This window comes from Elephas maximus, chromosome 9 (assembly GCF_024166365.1).
Source record: "Elephas maximus indicus isolate mEleMax1 chromosome 9, mEleMax1 primary haplotype, whole genome shotgun sequence".
In the NCBI taxonomy this organism is placed as follows: Eukaryota; Metazoa; Chordata; class Mammalia; order Proboscidea; family Elephantidae; genus Elephas; species Elephas maximus.
In genome coordinates, this window is record NC_064827.1 from 91,196,780 (window position 1) to 91,210,467 (window position 13,688).

Here is a 13,688-nt window from a genome sequence, read left to right on the forward strand (position 1 = left end):
CCCTCAAAGGAAAAGAAAAAAACAAAAAAACACAAAATCCACATTAATAACTAAGAACTTAGATAATATCTGAGAATAAGCTCTCTCAAGACTCTGATCTCTTAAAATTGTGAAATACTTCTAAATATCGGTAAGAAATAAGAGATATAAGGAACTGTCATATGTCCAGATATCAGGTAAAGATTTTATTCCCCCAAAATTACTTTTCAGAAAAAAAGGAGCTGCCTTACATTTGAAGACTTACAAAGTCACTCATATTCCTAATAGCTGTCACTTGAACAACTGTCTTGGGAACACATTAACCCAAAAAACAAAAACCCAAAGGGATTCTAATTACATATGATGAGTTTCAACAGATTATTTCATCATATGAAAAAATAAAACATATAACTTTATTTCTAAATTCTATATTTAATGCAACTGTTTATGTAACAAAATTAAATGTATGTAGATTTTAATGTGTCAAGGATCTCTAGAAGCTTATATATTCCAGTTGGCCAAAGAATTTTACGGGGGGTTGGTGTTTTCATGGGAAAAATACAGAACTGCCTTCTAATTGCGCACATATGATGGCAATTACACCAAACCAAAGGTTTCCAACCAAATTCATGGCCGCCATTTATTAAGAGTCCCACTGCCATCACACATTTCCTCTGCAGTAAAATCTGCCTTCTACCTGCCAAAAGCCTCAGCAAAGCTACATCCTTCCTCAAGAATTCTGGCAAATCAGTACAGCCCTGAAGAAACTAAGATGGTATTCTTAATAAGCAACCAGTGAAAAATGTGCATAATCACCTGGCATCATGTCAATTAAAAAGGAATTTCACTATTGTCTGTAGTCCCTAATTTGGTTCATAAATCAAACCCATTTTCCAAATCTACTGCCAGGTATAACTCTTATTTACCTTTAAACTATGTGGTCTTTAAGACTGAATGCTCCAAAGAGCAACAAAGCATTTTATTAGCAGCCCATTTGATAGCCTTTGAAATTCCCACTTTGCAGTGAAAAAGAATAAAGAGAACTGTGGGACTTTGAAAAACCCCATTTACAAACATAATAACATGGGAATTTGCCCAGTCTGTTTCATTCACCTTATATACCTATATCTTATAAATCTATATATATAACCTGTGTTTGTATGAAAACCTTAAGAAAATCTAGTTTCACTGTTGAATTTTACATATACCAAAAAAAAACATAAAACTAAATTTGTTAAAAATTTAAAAACTAATCTAAATTTGACAAAAAGACCTGTTATGATTAGTAACACACCTGTTAATATTTGGTATGGGCAAACTGATGCCAAGGTGCTGAACAGCAGCTTTCACTAAAATAGAATAAAATAAAATAGAATATTTTCTCCCCATTCCATATTATACACAATATATATGAGTGTGTGTACTTTAACTTTTTAGTGAAAAGAACAGCTACATTCTCTCACTTTGTTCAGGCATTAGGATTTGAAATTTTCTTCCTAGCTCTAGGACTCCACTGATACTCCCTTCTGTAAAGGAGTCACGGAGTGGCTATGAGTTGGAATCAACTTGACGGCAATGGGTTTGGTTTTGTGTAAAGGACCTGCCACTGTGTCAACTCATCCAGGTCTCACTCTTTCTCTTATTTTCTAACCCCTACCAGACCCACCACAAGCCCCACTCTCAGGATTACCTCTTCCTTTCCTCAATAGTCAGCAGTTCAAATCCACCAGCTGTTCCTACGAAACCCCGTGGGGCAGTTCTACTCTGTCCTATTTGGTCGTTAGGAATCAGAATCAACTTGACGGCAATGGGTTTCGTTATTATTATTTTTTTTTTTAATCAGACCTACCAAAAGCCCCACTCTCAGGGTTACCTCTTCCTTTCCTCAACTTTCATTTGCCCAATCAAAACATGGATTCCCCCACCCCGCCATGGCTGTTCTCAGTTTAGAATTAAAAATTAAAAAAATATGATTATCTGACCAAAAGAATTCAATACAGAAAAAGGGATTTGGAGGTAAATGCATAACCCAGAACTGAGTATTTAAATCTTAAATTAAAAAAAATCACTAATAATTTCTAAATGGCTGATGACCCCTCACAGCAGAGTTAACTATGTGGAAATCGGAAATCGTGCAAATCTTAAGGGAAAGTTGTTTTAAAAATGGTGCCAACATTTACTTTGGCAACTTACGGAAAGTTAATTTTATGGCTATTAGCAAATTCTCCCTAACTAATGAGAATTTTAAGAAGCACTGCTGGCATGGTGCTAACGTGCCTTGGAAACTCTATGGGGGAAGTTCTACTCTGTCCCATAGGGTTGCTATGCATCAGAATCAACTAGACAGCAACTGGTTTGGGAATCAGAATCTTAGAACTCTCTACCCCCACGTCATGGCAGAAAAATTACAAGGCTTAAAGCCCTTGATTTTAAAACACCACTTCACAATGCTCCTGTAAAGGTAGTTTACTCCTAGCTTCTGATTTTAATGAAACTACACTTCTGTATGTATATAACTATCACACAGAAAAAAATAAAGCGCCAAAACATCACTCCTAAAAACCACACAAAAACAATCCTGGCTTTTTTTGGTTACAGAAAATAATTTATCAGGCGAAGCTTTTTACTTTGGTTAATTCAGTTATTAGAAATATATTTCAGTTTAAAATAAAGTCTATAAAGATTTCAGTAAATAAACAAGCTTAAACAATGAGTTTGCATAATATAACCCAGTGATTCCACTCCTAGGGATATATCCAAAAGAAATGAAAACATATGTCCACCCGAAAACCTGTACACAAACGTTCACAGCAGCATTACTCCTAACAGCTTAAGTAGAAACAACCCAAATGTCCATCAATTAAGAAATAAAATATAGTATATCCACATAATGCAATATTATTTAACCATAAAAAGAAATAAAGTTCTGATACATGCTACAATATGAATGAACCTGGAAAACATTATGCTAAGTAAAATAAACTATACACAAAAGGTCACATATTATAGGATTCCATATGTATGAAATGCCCAGAACAGGCAAATCTATACAGACAGAAAGTAATCAGTGATTGCCAAGGCCTGGGGGTGGGAAGACATTGGGGGAAAATACGGAGTGACTACTAAACAATACTGAGTTTCTTCTGGTAATGATCAAAATATTCTAAACTGAACAGTGGTGATACTTGTACAGCTCTTTGGATATATTAAAAACCACTGAATTGCACAGTTTAGGTGAGTTGTATGGTATGTGAATTATAGCTCAGTAAAGCTGTTATAGGAAAAAAAAATAAACAAGTCTTAATTTTTAGATACATATTTCTTAAATACTGAAGATATCTTTATGATCTATTAAAGCTTATCCTTGAGCTATAATGAGTATCAGGGTGATTTAGAAGCCCTTTTCTAAAATAAGTATTCAAAATATATTAACAGTACCTTGTATAAAACTGCTATTAAAAGGCTATCAACGAGCCACGGAATGCAGAATATATCAAGGCCATATACTGAGTTAGCACAGACTACTACACCAAAACCAAACCCACTGCCATTGAGTTCATTCTAACTCATGGCGACCCTACAGGACAGAGCAGAACTGCCCCATAAGGTTTCCAAAAAGCGGCTGGTGGATTTAAACTGCCAACCTTATGGTTAGCTCCCGAACACTTAACCACTATGCAACCAGGGCTCCAAATCTACAAATTATTTGTATTATGACAAAAAGGATTTCAACTGGCATATAAGAGGACAGGAGCCCCGCTGGTGAAGTGGTTAAGTGCTTGGCTGCTAAGTGAAAGGTCGGCAGTTTGAATTCACCAGCCACTCTGTAGGAAAAAGATGTGGCAGCCTTGGAAACCCTATGGGGCAGTTCTAGTCTGTCCTATAGGGTCACAATGATTCAGAATCAACTTGACACCAATGGGTTTAGTTTTTTTGGTTTGGCAAGAGAAGGTACCTTTGGCAAGAGAGGTACAAACCTCTTAGAATTAGAAAAATGATCAAGAATCAAGCAACAAATGTACGAGATGGAGAGAACTTTTTCCTAAACCTTTATTCTCAGCGAGATTTTTTCCAATGGGTCTTTATAGAAGAGATCTTAAAAAACAAGCCTCTAATGTGTATGAAACACTCTAAATGGCAATTTCTATTATGAATTCTTATAAAGTCAGGGCATTTCTATGGAAAATAACAGAAATATAAACTTAAGTATAGACCTTTACGATGATCTGATTTTAAATCAGACTGAAAATTAGAAAACCAGGAATAGTGGCACATGATATATGTGGCTCAGTAAACAAATGCTGCCCACTTGAGATTTTTAACAAAAATAAGCAAACAAAATTTACCTAGTTAATAAAGTCTAAATACTGAGAAGCAGAGTGTATTTACTACAAATGAGATATCTTGGGTAACTGGGGGAGAAGTTTCAATAGTTACTCAAGACAAGCAAAAATGAAGAAGGTACATCTATAAGGACAGAGCTGAGGGGTGCTGCGTGTCTGAAGAGGCCATGGATGACATCTGCATTCACCTTTTCTGCTTCAACTACTTTAAGAGCAGTTAAGTGTTTTCTTGATAAAGGTTTACTGTATTGTACACAGATTTTTGCATTGCGGTTGATAGTTCAGCAAACTCCAACACACAAAATGCTTTCTCTTGTGTCAACTTGGTGACACCGGGCTGACCCCTGGTGTTGAGAGTATGCACAACTTTCAAGCACCCAAAGTGCTGGGTTTTCTTTGAATCACAGAATTCAATGTGTTTCTCTACTAATGCTGTCCAGTACAACATGTAACTAACCATACGTGGCTCTGGAACACTTAAAATGTGGCCAGTCCAAACTGAAATGTGTTGCAAATACAAAACAAAAACCAGGTTTCAAAGACTTAGTATGAAAAACGAATGTAAAATATCTCTAATGATTTTATTGATATTACAAATTGAAATAACTTGGATTTACCGGGTTAATTAAAACATTATTAAAATTAATTTGTTTCTTTTTTACCTTTTTAAGTGGCTACTAGAAGACTGAAAAGTATATACATAGTTAGCATTATATTTCCATTGGACAGCACTAGTCTATACAGATAAATAAAAAAAAACACACTACTGAGCAAAAATAATTATGAAGTGACATTACAAATCATATATAAACTTTAGAAACACATACAACGTGTTATTTGAAACCCACTGCCATAGAGTTGATTCTGACTCATAGCAACCCTACAGGACAGAGTAGAACTGCCTCATAGGGTTCCCAAAGAGTGCCTGGTGGATTCGAACTGCTGACCTGTTGATTAGCAGCTGTAGCTCTTAACCACTGCGCCACCAGGATTTCCATGTGTTATTCCCCCCAAAAAAACCAAACAAACCAACCCACTGCCATCAAGTCAATTTCGACTCATTGCGACACTATAGGACAGAGTACAACTGCCCCGTAGAGTTTCCAAGGAGTACCTGGTCGATCTGAACAGCTGACCTGTTAGCAGGTTAGCAGACATAGCTCTTAACTACTACACCACCAGGGTTTCCATGCATTATTTAAACCAAAAAAACCAACCCCACTGCCGTCGAGTCGATTCCGGCTCATAGCGACTCTATAGGACAGAGTAGAGCTGCCCCACAGTTTCCAAGAACACCTAGCGGATTCAAACTGCTGGCCTTTTGGTCAGCAGCCATAGATAGCACTTAATCACTGTGCCACCAGGGTAGGTAAATATGCAGTTAATACAGGAATACAAGAATAAAATAACAAAACAAATTCATGTTACTGGTTATGTCTAAAAAGGAATGTGATCTGGGTGGTCTGAAGGGCAGTTAACTTTACCTGTAATGTTTCCTTTTTTTAAAAAAATGCAAAAAAACAAAGATTTGAAACATGTGGAAAAATGTCAAGGTTTAATAAAGCTGGGTATTGAAATAGTTTTTTTTATTCAAAGGAGAAAACGATGGATTAGAAATTAGGATTCAAGTGTCTAGCCACTTCAAAATGGGGTTCCAATATACCTACCTCTTTATCCATTCCCAGCAGAGAACTCTGTATTTCAACCAGACTTCTCACCAAACCCAGAAAAGGCTCTCTCATCTTCCATATCCATAGAAATTCAGTTTAAGTACCATCTTATCTATGAAGTCTTTCCCAACTCTTCCCAACGTCTTTCCCAAATATCCCCAAATTTGAACCCACTGCTCTAAGCTTTCGGTATTTCATTCATACTTAATATATATTTTTTTTTCTGTTACAGTTTATACACCTAGTTTTTCATTTTGCTTCCTTCATTTAATATAGGGATCAGCGACTGTGGCCCACAGACTAGCCACATGTTTTTGTAAATAAAATTTTACTGGAGCATAGGTATGCCCACTCGTTTATGTATTGTCTGGCTGAATGTCCACAACATGAGTTGAGTACAGGTAGTTGCCAACTTACAACGCATTTCAGTTACAGCAAACCATACTTATGACCATACTTTTTTTTTGGGGGGGGGTACATCTTATCATTAGTAACATGTACTACATACAATGTTGCAGCATAAAATTTCCTGATGTTATCATTCTCAGATGTTCACTTGTAATGTTTCCAACCCCCAAAGATTGGATTTATAAAGATGCTGATAATAAAAGGCAATAATAATGAAAACTAAAAACAAAAAAAAGAAGTATTCGACTTACGCCAGAACCAACTTTGATGGAATGAAACCCTGGAAGTTGGAGACTACTTGTAGTTGTGACAGACGTAATTGCTGCAAAACCTAAAATATTTACCATCTGGCCCTTTAAGAAAGTTTGCTGACCTACTCTTGTTCTTGAAGAGCATCTTGAAGCTCTTTCCCTATCAGCACAGAGCTTGCTTATTCTATTTAATGAATAAACAATTCCACTGTTAAGACTATACCATAAATTATCAAAATCCTCTAACTAAGGACATCTAAGTTGTTTCTAAAAGAAGCGCTGGTAGTGCAGTGGTTAAGCACATGGCTGCTAACTGAAAGGTCAGTGGTTCAAACCTACCAGCCGCCCTTCAGGAAAAAAGATGTGACAGTTTGCTTCCATAAAGATTACAGCCTTGGAAACCCTATCGGGCAGTTCTGCTCTGTCCTACAGGGTCGATTAAATTGGAATCAACTTGACAGCAACGGGTTTGCTTTGGGCTAGAAGTTGGTTCCAATTTTCTGTTATTACAATGTTACAATTAAGACTTTAGGCATAAATAATTTTCCACATGCAGAAGTAGATCTATAGAAGAGCTGCCCAGAAGTCAAACTGCAGTCAAAAGGTATGCATTTGAATTTTGGAATACAGTAGTCCCTCTTATCTGTGGGGATATATTCCAAGACTCGCAGTGGATGCCTGAAACTGGAGATAACTACTGAATGCTACGTACACTATGTTTTTTTCCTATATGTACACACCTATGATAAAGTTTAATTTATGAATTAGGCACTGTAAGAGATTAACAATAACTAATAATAAAATAGAACAATTCTAATAATATACTGTAAATAGAAGTTACGTGAATGTGGTCTCTTTCTTTTCCCAAAATATTTTATTGTATTTTTGGTCCGTGGTTGACCATGGATAACTGAAACCTAAGAAAGCAAAACCGCAGATAAGGGGATACTACTGTATATTGCCAAACTGTCGTCCATAAGATTTTACAAATTTATTCTTCCAATGTGTATGTTTCCTCATACCCTCACAGTTATGTAACTTTTAAATCTTTACAATGTTATAGATGGAAAATGACATCTTGTGGTTTCTACATTTGCATTTTCCTTATGAGGTTAATCATTTTGTATTTCTTTTTCTGTGAACTGTCTATTTACATTTTTTCTATTGGGTTATTAGTCCTGAATTGTTTTTCCACTGGGTTATTACTCTAGATTTGTAGGAGCTTGAAATATTGATTTGAAAGACATCTGACATATACACTTATCTTCGGTCTAGGAAGATTTTCAGAATGAAAGAAATCTACTTTCAGTCTCTAAAGTACTAAACTTAATACTGTGTTATTTGGCAGTCTACACTTCCTCTGTTGTCTCTTTTAAAATGGTTTCTTTTAGCACAAAGGATCCTTTAATAAAGTATAATTTATATTTATACACTTCATTTTAATCTAAGTGGATGTTTCTTTAAAGCTCAGTATATTTTTTCCTAATGCCCAACTACATAAAAGAAAACATACATTTATTTGACTAGTCAGCAGTGCATCAGTCTTCTTTGAGGCTTAGACATATACTGAAATACAAAGACATAACAGATCTTCTCTCCTACAAACAAAATATCATTTCAAATTCTTCTAAAATAAAATAGATTGATGAAATTAAGATCTAAAACATACAGTCCAAAAGCTTTTGGGATTTGTAAGAGAGTGTGATTCTACATGGTGGTGATCTCTCCTTTCAGATACAACTAAAACTTAGGAACCTGTCTTTCCTTAGCAACTCTTCATAACACTGAATTTTTAAATGGTCAGTGATTAAATCAGTCAACAGTCACTTGGAAAAATAACAAAAATCTCAATACATACTCTTTAGGTCATCAATTAGGAAGAATTAAAATAGACCTGTGTTCATATTTGAGAAAACCCCAGGACCATAGTGTAATTTAAAATATACACATATATTAATTTTAATTTCAGTGAGCAACGGCTCACCACAGCAGACTGCAAAATTTAAAAACAACCCAAAAGGTAATAACTACTGAGGTATCTGATGTTCAGAACAATTAAAATGGCATATTCTTAATTAACAAATACACCCTGTTATAGAATTAAATCAATCTGTGGATTCAAAGCTGTTTGTGCTTCCCCAAAAAACCCAGTGCCATCGAGTTGATTCCGACTCATAGCGACCCTATATGACAGGGTAGAGCTGCCCCATGAGTCTCCAAGGAGCACCTGGTGGATTCGAACTGCCAACCCTTTGGTTAGCAGCTATAGCACTTATCCACTACGCCACCAGGGTTTCCAGCTCTTGCTTCCAAGATCAGGCATATCAGGGTTCTAAGTCAGGACAAATTGGACAAACTGATAAGACAAATGTGTTTTCACATGAAAATTATTTCAGTGATTACAAATATAGTTAATTCTTCACATTTCAGTAAGTATATCATTTACAGACAGTTCAGTTAGAAAAGGCCTTTACTGAAATTTTGAAAAGAAAAGAACACAGACCATCAAAAGACTAGCTGACATAAGTTTGAGTCAAAACCAGCCTCAAGGTAAAGACGTAAAATCCCCATGTGCTTATTTATTATGGCACAACCAAAACACTGGAAATTCACATAAGACCCAAAGCTGACCTGAACTTACTGAGAACCAACTTGGATTATGAAGGGCAACAATTAACATCCCTTTTCCCAAGGGAACTTCAAGGTCCTGGGTTTTCTTTATTTTTAAAAGGCAAAGCTGTAACTTTTAATACAGATATGGCCTTTGCTATATTTTACTAGCTTTTATTTTTTTGATAGTCCATCTTATCTACTATAAGGAAACCAATCTAAATTAAACAAGTAAAACAACTGATATACGAAGAAATACGTAATTTTTCCAGAGTCTAAAAATGGCAAAAAGAATTAGATAAGTGTTACAGTGCACTTCAATTAGGGTTTATATATATCTTGCCCACCATTATACCTATATTTAAAACTAATGAATACTAAAACTGAATGGAAAAAGTTAACTAGATAATCATATCTGAGCAAGGCATTCCCCAAAGAAGACTGAAAAGTAAACTATGAAATCTCAGAAGTAGTCCAAGCAGGATAACTATTCCAATAATAAAAATCTCCAAAGAACAATAATCCATAAACATATCAAGTCAAGTCTCTGTGTCACTGTACAGACAGGGCCGAGTTCCTAAACTGACAGCGTACATCCAACACTGCAAAAAACATCCCCCCAGAAAACGTTCTCTATGAGTATTCCAGTCTATCAGAACAATGTAGTTATAAAAAAAGTATGAAGCTTTTTTTGTCCTGATATAAAACAATTTGCCAAATATGTTATAAAGTATGTGAGTATAATATGTTCTCATTTGTATAAAAAATACACACATACACTTTACTTATATCTGCATAAAATATCCTTGGAAGGATATACAAGAAACAACATTCACTGCTTTGAGTAAGAGAATAGGGTGACTGGGAAAAAGAAATGGGAAAAAGACAATATAATCCTTGAAACCTTTTAAATTTGAACCCTGTAAGATGTTTTACCTATTCCAAAAGTTTTTTAAATTATCCTTTTATTTTTAAAACAACCTTATAAAAACCATTAAGAGTTAATTCATCCTTTTTTCATAAGCCTACATTCTACAATTACTATTCTAAGTAAAAGTAATAGTAATAGCAGCAGTCAAATAACAGGTTTGTTTAGGAAACCCTGCTGGCGTAGCGGTTAAGAGGTACAGCTGCTAACTAAAAGGTCGGCAATTCGAATCCACCGGGTCCTCCTTGGAAACTCTATGGGGCAGTTCTACTCTGTCCTATAGGGTTGCTATGAGTTGGAATCGACTCTATAGCAGTGGGTCTTGGGAGTCATTAAATACCCGTAACAGTGATGTGCACTTTTAGGATTACGGATATTATTATGTTAATTAGATACATGGTGAACAGCATGATTCTATCATTATTGAGTATGAACAAAAACATGTTTAAGGTGCTAGAAATGATGCTAACATAAGCATCTGGCAACTGGTCTTCCGAATTCACCTGAGCTTTGGTATGTTCCTGTTATTAAGAATCTTACCTCACAGCCTATTTTTTTCAGAAACACAGATACACTGAATTTTGAGGGCTACCTGAACTTTTTGTTTATTGAAGCAATTAACTAAGCTAACTATTCACTGCTGTATAGAGTAGAGCAATGAATATACGCACTGAGAGAAAGCACCACTTAGAAACTTCAAAAGGATATCAGGAACCGTGATGGTGCAGTGGCTAAGAGCTATGGTGAGCTACAGCTGCTAACAACAAAAAGTCAGCAGTTCAAATCCACCAGCTGCTCCAATGAGGCAGTTCTGCTCTGTCCTGTAGGGTCACTATGAGTTGAAATTGACTCATTGGCCATGGGTTTGAGTTTTTACTGGTTTTCTGAAGAAAGTGTTTATAAAAATTCATTTAAAACTTAAAATACTTATAAAAACTATGAAAAAATAAAAGACTAAATTATATCATAAATCTAATATTTGTAGGATATTTGGTGTACTGCCATTCATAGAAATTATCAAAATAACCCGTACTAGCATTTATAGAAGTAAATAAAACAGTATTTAAGAACTACGTAATTTTTAGTTATTCTAAATTAAGTCACAAGTCTTCAAAAAAAAAAAAAGACTGAGAAATTATTCATATAAAGAAAAACTAAGAGCATACTGTCAGTGTTGCCACTTCAATATTTCGTAGTAAAAAGAAAAGTTCACACATCTCATCTGTGACAATCTTCAATCCAGACATGGTAAAGAATATAAAGAGCATGAGGAACAGAGTGTTATATAAAAAATTAGCAACTCCAAACATAAACTGTGTTCTCATTAATAAAACTGAATAAAAATGAATTAATAAGTTTATACATGCTAAAAATGTAAGAAGAAGATTGGTAAAATGAGTACAATAAATGGTCAAGCATTTTCAGTACCCGAAGTTTGCCTAGCTATGAAACCTATGAATAAACTTCTCTCTAGAAGATGTTACTAAAAAACTTCTTCCTAAATTATATCTGTAGAGCAGAAGAACAAAAGATAGAATTATTAACTATGCTACTTCTGAAAATTGTACATCAGATATTTGAACACGCAGAAATAAGCAGAAGCCTGATAACATGTTTGGAATAATAGTATGTTCAACAATGCTTCCAATTTTACGTGTGAGTTCAAGTATTTCTAATGTTGCAAAGATCTTCCCCGAAGAGCTCAGCAAAAAAGCAGCACCTGGAAGCTGAAAGACTAACTAAAGCAGGTTTTCAGTCTGTGGCCCATCACCAGGGAGACAGTTTGGATTCTGAGTCAGGCCAAGTGAACCACCGATTAGAATAAAACTTACTCCTCTGAGTAACACAACAGAGTCCACTCTATACGTAATGTCCAGTATCCAAGTAAAAAAAAAAAATCACTGGCCACAAAAAAAAGCAAGAAAATGTGACCCATGTGCTAGGAAAAAAAAGTAATCAATAGAAACCTACCACAGGATGATGTAGATATTACAACTAGCAAACAAAGATTTTAGGGAGCTATTTTATAAATAAGTCCAAAGAATTTAAGAACTGTATATGTATAATGAATGAATGGATCATGAACTGGTACATAGAAACTATAAAAAATAACAAGTGAAAATTCTACAGTTGAAAAGTACATGAATCAATAATTTAATGAATAATAGAAAACTGAAGGTAGCAGAGGAAAGACTCAGAGAAACTGAAGACAGATCAACAGAGTTTCTACTTTCTAGAACTCAGTCTTAAGATGAGGAAAAAAAACTGGAAAAAAAAATGAACAGGGACTCAGAAACCTGTGGGGTATTATCAGGGGTCTAACTTTTTTTTTTTTTTAACATATACGTAACTTGAGACCCAGGAAGAAAGAAAAGGAGAGAAAAAAAGAGAATGAAGTATACAGAAATATTCCGAAGCAATAATGCCTGAAAACTTCCCAAATTCAGTGAAAAGCATCAAATCACAAATATAAAAAGCTCCCCAACCAAAAGCAGGATAAATACTGAGAAAAGCACACCTAGGCACTCCATAGTCAAATTGCTGAAATCCAAAGATAAAGAATCTCGAAAGCAGGCAGAGAAAAAAAGAAAAAAGACATAGAGTGAACAATAATATTTAATGACTATTGACTTCTCATCAGAACAACTAAGGTCAGAAGATAATGGAATAGCATTTTAAAGTGCTGAAAGGAAAAAAAAATTCTGAAAGCAAAACTGTGTATCTAATAAAATTATCTTCTTAAAAGTGAAGAACACTAAAGACATTTTCATATAAATAATAACTGAGGAAATACAACAACACTAGACCTACACTAAAACAAATGCTAAAGAAGTTTTTCAGGTTGAAAGTAGGTGATGCCAAAAAGTAACCTGGATCTACAGCAATGAATGAAGATGACTGGAAATAGTAAATAGGTGGATAAATGTAAAAGACTTTATACCTCCTCACTTATCAACTATCTCATTATCCGACATTTTGCATTAATGGCAATAGTAAGAACAAAATCTGCTTTCCGACTATTTTGCAAAGTAACATCGTATGTCTGGCAGTAACAAACACCAAGGTACTGGTTTTGATGGTTACAGGTATATGTCAACTTGGCTGGGCCACGATTCTCAGTAGTTTGGCAGTTATGTAAAGATGTGATTTGGCAGTTACATAATGATCCAATTTGGCAGTAATGATGTAATTTGGCAGTTATGTAATGATATAATATGGCAGTTATGTAATGATGCCGTCATCCCTCTATTTTGTGATCTGATGTGGTCATTCTCCGTTTCCCCATTACAGGGATTTGGCATAATGACTTAGTCTTTGGAACCCAGCCATGTTGACAAATGAGGAGAGCGTGTATATTTATTTCTTCACGAAACAGAGGCGTTCAAAGCAAAAAACTGGAACACCATATAGTGAGATTTATAACAAATACAGGTGTAATATATTAGAAACAACAGCATAAATGACTAAGGAGGGTAAGTGGTACTATACTATACTGCTG

General features: G+C 35.0%; 1 protein-coding gene across 2 annotated transcripts in view; it reads right to left on the reverse strand.

The window, feature by feature from the left end:
• Nucleotides 1–13,688, reverse strand: part of CARNMT1 (carnosine N-methyltransferase 1) — a 45,492-nt gene that overhangs the window by 12,277 nt on the left and 19,527 nt on the right. The window lies entirely within an intron of this gene.